Genomic DNA, 12,386 nt, shown 5'->3' with positions numbered 1-12,386 from the left:
CCTAGGCTCAGTGGTTTAACCCACAGCGCCACCTGCGTCCCTTGGTGATACGATAGCCATCTTCAAATATCTGAAGGGTTTTCAGGGGGGAGATGGAGTAGACTTATTTCCTCCTGCTCTGGAGGGCAGGACATGAACCTATGGTTTCAAATTATGACCCCTTGGGATCCCTTCCAAGTCGAGAAGTCTATGATTCTGTGAGATTCCAGGACTAAAAGGTGGTGTGCCATCAGGGCAGCTCCAAAGAATCCCCCTGAATCTCTTTGGGCTGAAGGAAGAGGCCTTGGGGGTGGGTGAGATTCCCACCCCATTTTTCTTGCTGTGTCATTTCCCAGCTGAGGAAGCTCTGTCTGTCTCCCGTGGATCCTGTCCGCCTCGCACCGCAGTCAACAAAGCTAACAGGGTCATGGCGCTTTGGACCAGCTGGGATCACCGCACAGGTGTCTTCTACACGACCCTCCGAAAAGCAGGGATGGCGTCAGTCCAAGGGCCTCAATTGCTGGATGCAGCTGCCGGACATTTGCCGGCCTAGCAGCTGGGTCCTGCGTGGCTCACAGCTACAGAGCGGGACAGGCTTTTGGCAAGGGGACGCCCCTGCATTGCTGGAGTCAGCGGAGACTTTGCAAGGCTGGGAAGCCAGCTCAGCACACAAGGAACCAAGGCTGGGCCGGATGAGGGGATTTGACCGACAGTCATCAATCGTGGACCTGCTGACAGCTTGCATGTCTGTTTGACTTTGATCAGCAGAGGAAGGAGGAGGAGGAGGGGAGTCCAGTCAGAGGGAAGGGAAGTGACCCCATTTAGGGAGCTTTCCGCTGGTGGGGTGAGGAAGCACCCCTTCCACAAGGAGACCACAGGGACATAATTCAGCCTCCCTCCTGTGCTCTGGCCTTCATTCCCTCGCTTCAGGAATCATGGAACGGTAGAGTTGGAAGGGAACGCCAACGGTCATCTAGCCCAACCCGCTGCATGCAAGAATCGCAGCTGAAGAATCCCTTGTCCTCGGTCCAGTATACCCAAAGGAGCGTCTCCACTCCCATCGTTCTGCCTGGACACTCAGGTCCAGCTCTGAGGGCCTTCTGGCAGTTCCCTCACTGTGAGAAGTGAAGCTACAGGGAACCAGGCACAGGGCCTTCTCGGTGGTGGCGCCCGCCCTGTGGAACGCCGTCTCGTCAGATGTCAAGGAAATAAACAACTATCTGACATTTAGAAGACATCCGAAGGCAGCCCTGTTTAGGGAAGTTTTTCATGTTTGATGTTTTATCGTGTTTTTAATATTCTGTTGGGAGCTGCCCAGAGTGCTGGGGAAACCCAGCCAGATGGGTGGAGTATAAATATATTATTATTATTATTATTATTATTATTATTATTATTATTATTAATAATAATAATAGATGCCCATACAACCTGTCTTTCAACAGAGGAGAGGGCGCCCCTTTCTGAGGGAGTCTCACTGCCAACTTCATAGAATCACAGAATTGTGGAGCTGGAAGGGACCCCGAGGTCCGTATAGTTCAAGCTCTGGTTTTCCCAGTCGTGATGTATGGAAGCGATAGCTGGACCATCAAGAAGGCTGATTGCCAAAGAATTGATGCTTTTGAATTCTGGTGCTGGAGGAGACTCTTGAGAGCCCCATGGACTGCAAGAAGATCAGACCTCTCCATTCTGAAGGAAATCAGCCCTGAGTGCTCACTGGAAGGACAGATCCTGAAGCTGAGGCTCCAAGACTTTGGCCACCTCAGGAAAAGAGAAGACTCCCTGGAAAAGACCCTGATGTTGGGAAAGATGGAGGGCACAAGGAGAAGGGGACGAAGGAGGACGAGATGGTGGGACAGTGTTCTTGAAGCTACCAGCATGAGTTTGACCCAACTGCGGGAGGCAGTGGAAGACAGGGGTGCCAGGCGTGCTCTGGTCCAGGGGTCACAAAGAGTCGGAATAGTTGTGTCTAAACAACTAAACGACTAAAGAAGAAGGAGGAGGAGGAGGAGGAGGAGGAGGAGGAGGAGAAGAAGAAGAAGAAGAAGAAGAAGAAGAAGAAGAAGAAGAAGAAGAAGAAGAAGAAGAAGAAGTCGACTTGAGGTTTTCAGCTTTCTCGAGAGAATGGAGCACCTTGCGTTCCTTCGCTCAAGGAGAGACGCTGATAGCACCACACACTTTGCTGCCAACCCACAAAGAACGAACTGTGGGTCCCTAGAAAGCGCTCCTCCCTGCATTCCAGGGGGTTGGAATAGATGACCTCTGGAGGCCCCTTCCAAATGTACAATTCTATTTTTTTAATATTGTTTATTTATTTATATTAGATTTATATTCTGCGCTAATATACGCTGGAAGTCGCCCAGAGTGCCTGGGAAAAGCAGCCAAATGGGCGGGGTATAAATAATGAAAATATTATTATTATAATTAAGATCTCAAGGCGGTTCACACAATAAAATACAGGATAAAAGGAGCAAATAAGTAAAACGGGATAGCAAAACAATAACCCTTCCCACAGACACATTGAAAAGACTGCAGAATTCTATGGTACTATGATTATTAAACTGTGGCAGTTGAATTTAATAAGAGTAATAATAATTTGAAGCAAGCAGAGTGGGGGGAGAGAGGCTATTTATGTCTCCACCAGGAGAGCTTTGGGCATGACCCTCCGTGCGACATTATCCTGGCTGGTATTTGCCTCTAATAATAGACGTCTCCTGTGGTGTGTGCGCCTTGCCCAACACCTGACCCTCCCCAGGTCCCCGGCCTCCTCAGAGTTTGCAAGGAGCCCCGGGGGCCTTGGGCACTGATGGCAGGGTGGGGGAGAGAGGGGGGCAGGAGGGGAAAGGCCTTGTCCCCAGTGGGCGGGCGGGTGCCAGACTGCATTGCAGATCCTTGCATCAGCTGCAGAACCCAAGCCCCTGAGCAGCGGGGCATTCCCTGGCTCGTCTTTCCTGCTGGGCAAACTCGGCTGCAGGGTCCACTTTGGAAGGGGGTCGCCATATATGGACACAAGGGAGCCTGGGCAGGGGGCTGTCGCTCGTCTCCCTCAAGCCCAAGACCTTGCCAGCCTTATTCTATCCCCTTTAAGAAGCTAAGGAGCCTGTAGCATCAGGCTGGTGGCTCATGAGGTCAAACATCCCAGGCACGCTAACGGGAAGCCCACAGGCAGGATTCGAACGCAAGACCCCTCTCCCCTTCCTGTGTTGTTGTTGTTTAGTTGTTTAGTCGTGTCCGCCTCTTTGTGACCCCCTGGACCAGAGCACGCCAGGCACTCCTGTCTTCCACTGCCTCCCGCAGTTTAGTCAAACTCATGCTGGTAACCTCGAGAACACTGTCCCACCATCTCGTCCTCTGTCGTCCCCTTCTCCTTGCGCCCTCCATCTTTCCCAACATCAGGGTCTTTTCCAGGGAGTCTTCTCTTCTCTTCTCATGAGGTGGCCAGAGTATTGGAGCCTCAGCTTCAGGATCTGTCCTTCAAGTCTTACTGCTGTTATTTCTGAAGTTGCTGGTTTGCTCGGCTTCCTGGCCAGGCAGGCTGGCAAAGGCGGCTGTTCTTTGGTGGAGAGCGCTGTCTCCTGTCCCATGGCAGGCCGGGCTGGGAACTGGGGGGGCGACCAGTGTGGGAATGGCCCCCTGGCTCCCTAGGGAAGGCTCTGCGGCTCTGAGAAATGCCTCCGGCAGCAACTGATCTGACGTGAATGGCGAAGGGTCGGGTCAGCTCTCCGTATAAACAAGGAGCAGGGTTACTCCCGGGCTTGGCGTGTGTCTGGGAGCCCAGCTGCTGGCTGGCAGCCAGCCCTTCGTATCCCTAAGGCCTCCCGTCTCTCCTCCCTCCGGACCCAAATGTCCAGAACAAGGGATGCTCCGAGGCCTAGTCACCCCAAATAGGATTCCAGGTGGCACCCCAGCGAATAGCTCGGTTGGCAGAGCGCAAGACTCTTAATCTCTCTCTCTTTTTAAAAAATACCGTATTTTTCGCTCTAGAAGACACACCAGACCACAAGACACACCTAGTTTTTGGAGGAGGAAAGCAAGAAAAAAAAATATTCTGAATCTCAGAAGCCAGAAGAGCAAGAAGGATCGCTGCGCAGTGAAAGCAGCGATCCCTCTTGCTGTTCTGGCTTCTGGGATAGCTGCGCAGCCTGCATTCGCTCCGTAAGACACACACACATTTCCCCTTACTTTTAGGAGGGGAAAAGTGAGTCTTATAGAGCAAAAAATACAGTAAGTGTTTCGTCTTTATTGATTTAAAATATCATCTTGCATATACATTACAAATAGTTACAGCAAAATTAAACACAAAACTATAAAAGAACAAAGATAAGGAAAATAAAAATAAAAAGCAAAGAAGAGTTAACAATAAGAGATGAACATCCTGTCTTTTCTAATGAAGTCTTCTGAAAGAAACTTCCAATCATTCTTGTACTTTTTCCATTGTCTTAATTTTATTGCACAGTTTGTTTTATAACTTTTCCTGTATATTTTTCTAGTATATGTATTCCATTTGTTTATTATATACAAGTATCATTCAGTTCTGCTAGGGTAACGTCATTTTTACAATATATTCTTTGAATAGTCTCCATTCTCTAAATAATTTTTGATTTGGGGCTCCTCTGATTTTTCCGGTCAGCTTTACTAATTGAAAGTACTCTAGCATGAGTGATTGCCAATCTATTCTTGTAGGTGTTGTCTCACTTTTCCAACTTCTGGCTATCAGTAATCTCAGGGTTGTGGGTTCGAAACCCAGATTGGGCAAAAGATTCCTGCATTGCAGCGGGGTTCAACTAGATGACCCCTTGTGACCCCTTGTTGTTGTTTAGTCGTTTAGTCATGTCCGCCTCTTCGTGACCCCCTGGACCAGAGCACGCCAGGCACTCCTGTCTTCCACTGCCTCCCGCAGTTTGGTCAAACTCATGCTGGTAGCTTCGAGAACACTGTCCCACCATCTCGTCCTCCGTCGTCCCCTTCTCCTTGTGCCCTCCATCTTTCCCAACATCAGGGTCTTTTCCAGGGAGTCTTCTCTTCTCCTGAGGTGGCCAAAGTCTTGGAGCCTCAGCTTCAGGATCTGTCCTTCCAGTGAGCACTCAGGGCTGATTTCCTTCAGAATGGAGAGGTTTGATCTTCTTGCAGTCCATGGGACTCTCAAGAGTCTCCTCCAGCACCAGAATTCAAAAGCATCCATTCTCCGGCGATCAGCCTTCTTTATGGTCCAGCTCTCACTTCCATACATCACTACTGGGAAAACCAAACCATTGTGACCCCTTGCAACTCTACAATTCTATGCGTAAGGCAGCTAAAGGGGTTTGATTGAGGCTCCCCCAAGGCACCCCTTCTCTTTCCCACATTGCTGGATTCCTGCAATGTGCTCTTTGTGGAGCTTTCCTTGCGCCCGAGCCGGAAACGGCAGCTAGCGCAGAATGCTGCAGCATGATTGCTGACGGGAGGGAGGCCTTGTCCACATATAGCATCTGTGCTCAGAGATCTGCCCTGGCTGCCAATTTGCTACCAGGCCAAGTTTGAGGCGTTACTATTCGTGTGTGACACCCTTAACGACTTGGGATCAGTTGACCTGTGAGAGCGCCTTGCTCCATAAACAACCAGCCGACCACTTCGATAACAGTCCTTCAACCTTTGGAAGAAATCGATATTTCAGTGAGGCAGCACTCACTCTGTGGAACTCCCTGCCTATTGAAATCATGCAGGTGCCTTCACTGTACAGTGGTACCTCAGGTTACATACGCTTCGGGTTACATATGCTTCAGGTTACAGACTCTGCTAACCCAGAAATACTGCTTCAGGTTAAGAACTTTGCTTCAGGATGAGAACAGAAATCGGGCTCCGGCGGCGTGGCAGCAGCAGGAGGCCCCATTAGCTAAAGTGGTGCTTCAGGTTAAGAACAGTTTCAGGTTAAGAACGGACCTCCAGAACGAATTAAGTACTTAACCAGAGGTACCACTGTAAAGGTAAAAGTAAAGGGACCCCTGACCATTAGGTCCAGTTGCAGACAACTCTGGGGTTGCAGCGCTCATCTCTCTTTACTGGCCGAGGGAGCTGGCATACAGCTTCCGGGTCATGTGGCCAGCAGGACTAAGCCGCTTCTGGCGAACCGGAGCAGCGCATGGAAACGCCGTTTACCTTCCCACCGGAGTGGTACCTATTTATCTATTTGCACTGGTATGCTTTTGAACTGCTAGGTTGGCAGGAGCTGGGACCGAGCAACGGGAGCTCACCCCGTCACGGGGATTCGAACCGCCGACCTTCTGATCGGCAAGTCCTAGGCTCTGTGGTTTAACCCACAGCGCCACCCATGTCCCAGGCTCGGAGTCTACATATGTGTAAATAAAGGCATGCATCCTGAAAGATATATTCTGTTCTCACAGTGGCCAACCAGATGCCCGTATGGGAAGCAGGACCTGAGAGCCCCCAGGGAACGCAGAGCTGGCTCTGTTTTCAAGAAGGGTGTTTTATGGACAAGGAAATTCATCCCATCGCAATGGACCACAGCGAAGGTGTGTGACCGAGTGCGTCTGTGAGAGCACTGGAGGGGGAGGTCTTGAATGGAGGAGGCGAGTTTTCCACACGGTGGACAGGATCCACTAGGTCACTGGAAGCGGGCGGGGGCGGGGCGGAGATAGATGGATGGATGCAGAAGACAATAACAGACAGACGGGGCGATGGGAAACTGAAGAATGCCGTGAGAGAGTCGGATAGAGGAAATAACAGATAGAGGGGCAAGGGTGAAAAGCTGAGCGGCCAGCTCATTATGGGATGGATGGAGCAAACTCTGCCAGCAATGAGCAAGGCCACCAGCCCCGTCCATCATCCCGTCTGGTGAGAGACACAGCCTGTCAGCCCAGCGCCATGATTCTGTCCCTCCAGCTGCAACGATGAAGGCTGCATCAGGGCAGGCCCCATGGTCCCGCTCCGTCCGTCCACAAATTGTGACTCTCTCTTCTGTCTGGTAATTGGGATGCCCCTCTGCGGATTTCATAGGGAGACGGGCTTGTCAGCACACATTAGCCTTGATAACAAATGGAACCCCTCAACAGTTATCTGCCCTTATGGGGGACACAAGAGCCCTTACAGAGTCCTTTGTAGGTTCTCCATCGGTCGGAGAAAAGAACAGAGGCCAAGCAGAGAATATTGAGAAGCAAAGCAGCTCGTAAGCCTGATCTTTATTGAACTGTTGCAACAGGGTGCCCCCTTCACACACAGGAGGAGGGGGACGCAGAACCCAGGTGTGTCCGCCCTTATATAGACATTTTAAATTGCCCACATTGGAGTCCAAGACCATCCCCAGAAACATCATACCTACATCACAGAAAAGGCGGTCTACAACAGAAATCTGAATGCGTTGTTCTTCTCCTGTCTGGCAGGTTACCTGTTAATGCTCACTTGATTGGATGTCCTGGGGAGTCTGGCCAGTCTTTTGTAACGATAAATACTTAGTTCCTGAGCCAGGTCACAGGCTCATCCTATTCATATATAGACATACCCTTAAGACAGGATTTGTGAAGGAAAAGACAATGGGGAGGCTTTTCCATTTTCCTTTGAACTTGCAGAGAAAACATTTGGTCAGTTTGGGAGCCAAAATGGCTTCCTGGCTGTTTTCCTGTGCTGCTTCAGACATGTGGTTTATATATATTTATGTACATGTTTGCTTGGTACAATTATGAACATTTATTATATATATGGGACGTGGGTGGCACTGTGGGTTAAACCACAGAGCCTAGGGCTTGCCGATCAGAAGGTTGGCGGTTCGAATCCCTGCGACGGGGTGAGCTCCCGTTGCTCGGTCCCTGCTCCTGCCCACCTAGCAGTTTGAAAGCACGTCAAAGTGCAAGTAGATAAATAGGTACTTCTCCGGCGGGAAGGGAAACGGCGTTTCCGTGCGCTGCTCTGGTTCGCCAGAAGTGGCTTAGTCATGGTGGCCACATGACCCGGAAGCTGTACGCTGGCTCCCTTGGCCAATAAAGCGAGATAAGCGCCGCAACCCCAGAGTCGGCCACGACTGGACCTAATGGTCAGGGGTCCCTTTACCTTTACCTATTATATATATGAGGAGCGTGGGTGGTGCTGTGGGTAAAACCTCAGTGCCTAGGACTTGCCGATCGTATGGTCGGCAGTTCGAATCCCCGCGGCGGGATGAGCTCCCGTCGTTCGGTCCCAGCTCCTGCCCACCTAGCAGTTCGAAAGCACCCCTAAGTGCAAGTAGATAAATAGGTACCGCTTTATAGCGGGAAGGTAAACGGCGTTTCCGTGTGCTGCGCTGGCTCGCCAGAGCAGCTTCGTCACGCTGGCCACGTGACCCGGAAGTGTCTCCGGACAGCGCTGGCTCCCGGCCTCTTAAGCGAGATGAGCACGCAACCCTAGAGTCACGACTGGCCCGTACGGGCAGGGGTACCTTTACCTTACCTTTATTATATATACGAGACCTTAATTTTTTTATTTCAGTTAGAAGCAGTGTACCTCTCCACCCGAAGCCCAGAAGCTGAGCTTTGCAAGGAGTGTGGTCTATGAAAGGTGCATTATCCCAACAGAAAACTGAGGAATCGCGGTGGGAAAAGGGTGAGGCTAGCAGAAAAGCTTTGCAGATGGATCGGACCAAAGGCCTTCTCAGCAAAGCATCCTGTTTCCCACAGTAGGGCGACCAGGTGCCTCTGGGAAGCAGGACACAATGGGCTCAGTCATCGCATCCCCCCACCCGGAGCTCCAAGAAGGAGGATTCAGAGGAGATATTCCTGGAGGGAGCTGACAGCCATCATTAGAACAGCCATAAATAGAGGAGAGGGCTATTGGTTGGCTTCTAGCCAGTGCCGGATTTACGTACAGTGGTACCTCGGGTTACATACGCTTCAGGTTACATACGCTTCAGGTTACAGACTCTGCTAACCCAGAAATAGTACCTTGGGTTAATAACTTTGCTTCAGGATGAGAACAGAAATTGTGCTCCAGCGGTGCGGCGGCAGCAGGAGGCCCCATTAGCTAAAGTGGTGCTTCAGGTTAAGAACAGTTTCAAGTTAAGAACGGACCTTCGGAACGAATGAAGTACTTAACCTGAGGTACTACTGTATAAGCTAAATAAGCTATAGCTTAGGGCCCCACTCTCTTGGGGCCCCGCAAAAAATTAAAGGGGGAAAAAACTGGATGCACATTTCCAAAATATAAGATAAAAAACAAATAAAATAAAACCTACATACAGCAACAGTGTTTTGTGTTGTGATGCTTTTGAATTCTGGTGCTGGAGGAGACTCTTGAGAATCCCATGGACTGCAAGAAGATCCAACCTCTCCATTCTGAAGGAAATCAGCCCTGAGTGCTCACTGGAAGGACAGATCCTGAAGCTGAGGCTCCAAGACTTTGGCCACCTCAGGAGAAGAGAAGACTCCCTGGAAAAGACCCTGATGTTGGGAAAGATGGAGGGCGCAAGGAGAAGGGGACGACGGAGGACGAGATGGTGGGACAGTGTTCTGGAAGCTACCAGCATGAGAGAGGCAGTGGAAGACAGGAGTGCCTGGCGTGCTCTGGTCCAGGGGGTCACGAAGAGGCAGACATGACTAAACAACAACAACAACAATCTGTAACAATCTGTAACAATCTGTAACAACAACAATCTGTTTTAAAGATGTGCAACTCCCCGTAATTTCCATAACAAGGTAATTCACACTGTTCCCTGCAAGAATCTATTCTGTGGGTTTCCATGCACTGCAGACAGTTGCAGGCTACAGAAACCAAAGCAACAGCTGGAGAAGCTGGCATTTGCCTCTCAGCAAAAATCTCCAATAACAACAACACCATCAGGCCAGCCCAGAAATTGCTCCACTCAGCTCTCTGCTGCTATCCAGCACCCTTCCTGTGTAGCCCAGATGGTGCCTGTCCGGTTGCAGAAGGCGCTTAAGCCAGAAAGACCAGTATATTGGGGTCTGGGGGTTCAAGGCCCCGATCCTTTGGAAGGTCGCACAGGGGTGTTTGCAAATGGGGCACAACTCTTGGACCATGTACAACTCCCTTCCCCACCCAAACACACTCGCCAGCATGTTTTGCAACACTAGAAGGAAGTCCTGGGATTTTCCTTCCCTGGTGTTCGGTTCCATGGCAAAATATTCTGGATAATTTGTCACTGGAATCAGGAAACCCTCCTGCTAGTTTATAAAGTTAATTGCGCCATCTAGTGGCCACGGTCCTCTCTGCAAGCCGCATGCAAAACTCAACTCTGGTTTTTATTTTATTTTTAAAAAAGAAATCAGTCACACAGATACTGCAAAATGAGGCAGCCCATCAGGATAGGACTTTAGGGCAAATGTCCAGGGCTCTCCCTCAAGAGGATGAGGTGGGGGCAGCTGGGCTGGGAAACCACATTTTGAAACGAACACTCACGACACGAGAATTTGTGGGCATGCAAAGCTGTGGGTTAAGCCACAGAGCCTAGGACTTGCCGATCAGAAGGTCGGCAGTTCGAATCCCCGCGACGGGGTGAGCTCCCGTTGCTCGGTCCCTGCTCCTGCAAACCTAGCAGTTCGAAAGCACGTCAAAGCACAAGTAGATAAATAGGTACCACTCCGACGGGAAGGTAAACGGCGTTTCCGTGTGCTGCTCTGGTTTCGCCAGAAGCGGCTTAGTCATGCTGGCCACATGACCCGGAAGCTGTACGCCGGCTCCCTCGGCCAGTAAAGTGAGATGAGCGCCGCAACCCCAGAGTCGGCCACGACTGGACCTAACGGTCAGGGGTCCCTTTACCTTTTTAAAGCAGATGAATGTTGGAAAATTCAGGACAGATGAAAGAGAGTTTCTTGATTTTTTTGATGTTTCAGTTATTTAATTTCTATACCGCCTGATATATTTAAACTACATGTTGTATTATTTTATTGTTGCTAGCCACCCTGAGCCCGGCTTCGGCTAGGGAGGGCAGGATATAAATAAAGATGTATTATTATTTATTACATCTAAGTGGTTGTACGGAAAACGGAAGCAGCAACAGAGAGAACTTCAACAAAATGTTGCAAAGACACGGTTACATACAAAAACGTTATATTAATGCAAAGTTACTAATAGGGACAGCCTTGTTTTCATAAGCCACCTATAAGCCAAGCTGCTTGGTTGAAGAGTGAAGGGTACAAATGCTCTAAATAAATAATAATAAATAAATGAAGCAATACTTGGAGGGGTGGCCCTTAAGACTACTATTTCCAGAGTCTAAAGTTACCTAATTACGCCACTGGGTAGCTTAAATTTCACAGGAACCTAAGAGCTGCCATGTGCTGGGTCAGGGCGAGGAAAACACTCTGTACCAAATGGAGCCAAGCAAATGCCTCTGGAAACTCCGAAGGCATGGCCTGCCCCTCTTATTTGTGCCCCCCCCCCAGGAACCTTGTGCACGCAGAGGTAGACTACACCTGTCCATGGAGGTTCTGCTTTGCTGGAATGGAGTATACCACAGTGGCCACAGTGATCCATGCGACGGTCACCTCCAGGCTTGATTATTGTAACTCGCTCTATGCGGGGCTGCCCTTGAAGCTGACCCAGAAACTCCAGCGGGTGCAGAATGCCGCAACGAGACTCCTTACGGGGTCTCTGCCATGGGAGCATATTCACCCAGTGCTTTGCCGACTGCACTGGCTCCCGGTGGAGTACAGAGTCAGGTTTAAGGTGCTGGTTTTGACCTTTAAAGCCCTATGCGGCCTAGGACCCTCGTACCTACGGGGCCGCCTCTCCTGGTATGCCCCGCGGAGGACCTTAAGGTCCGCAAATGACAACATTTTGGAGGTCCCAGGTCGCAAGGTGGTTAGGCTGGCCTCAACTAGGGCCAGGGCCTTTTCAGTACTGGCCCCGACCTGGTGGAACACTCTGTCACAAGAGACTAGGGCCCTGCGGGACTTGACATCTTTCCGCAGGGCCTGCAAGACAGAGCTGTTCGGCCTGGCCTTTGGTTTGGACTCAGTCTGACCCTTATATTTCCCTCCCCTTATGGTTTTGATGAAGCTGTATTTTAAATTGCATGTTAACCTGTATTTTTAAATCCCCTTCATTCTGTTTTTACTGTAATTTTACTGTTGTTAGCTGCCCTGAGCTGGCTGGGGAGGGCGGGGTATAAATAAAATTTATTATTATTATTATTATTATTATTATTATTATTATTATTATACACTTGCTGCGTCTACACCCTCCAGCTCTGACAGTAAGCTTTTGATGGCAGGGCATCTCAGGAAATCATCTCCGAGCCGGCACCACGGGGCTCTTTGCTAGGTTGGAGAGGTCTCTGGACAAATTTTGGGATTAGAGAGAAGAGTTGTGGGAGGGGGCAAATTAAGGCCAAAGTAAGAAGAGCTCTGTGGGGGGGGGTCTGTATATCTGGAAGGATGGTGCCGGCCCTGTCATGAGGCTGGGTGATGCAGCTGACTCAGGCGGCAGAT

This window comes from Podarcis raffonei, chromosome 8 (genome assembly GCF_027172205.1).
Source record: "Podarcis raffonei isolate rPodRaf1 chromosome 8, rPodRaf1.pri, whole genome shotgun sequence".
NCBI lineage: Eukaryota > Metazoa > Chordata > Lepidosauria > Squamata > Lacertidae > Podarcis > Podarcis raffonei.
This window is presented reverse-complemented; position numbering follows the sequence as displayed.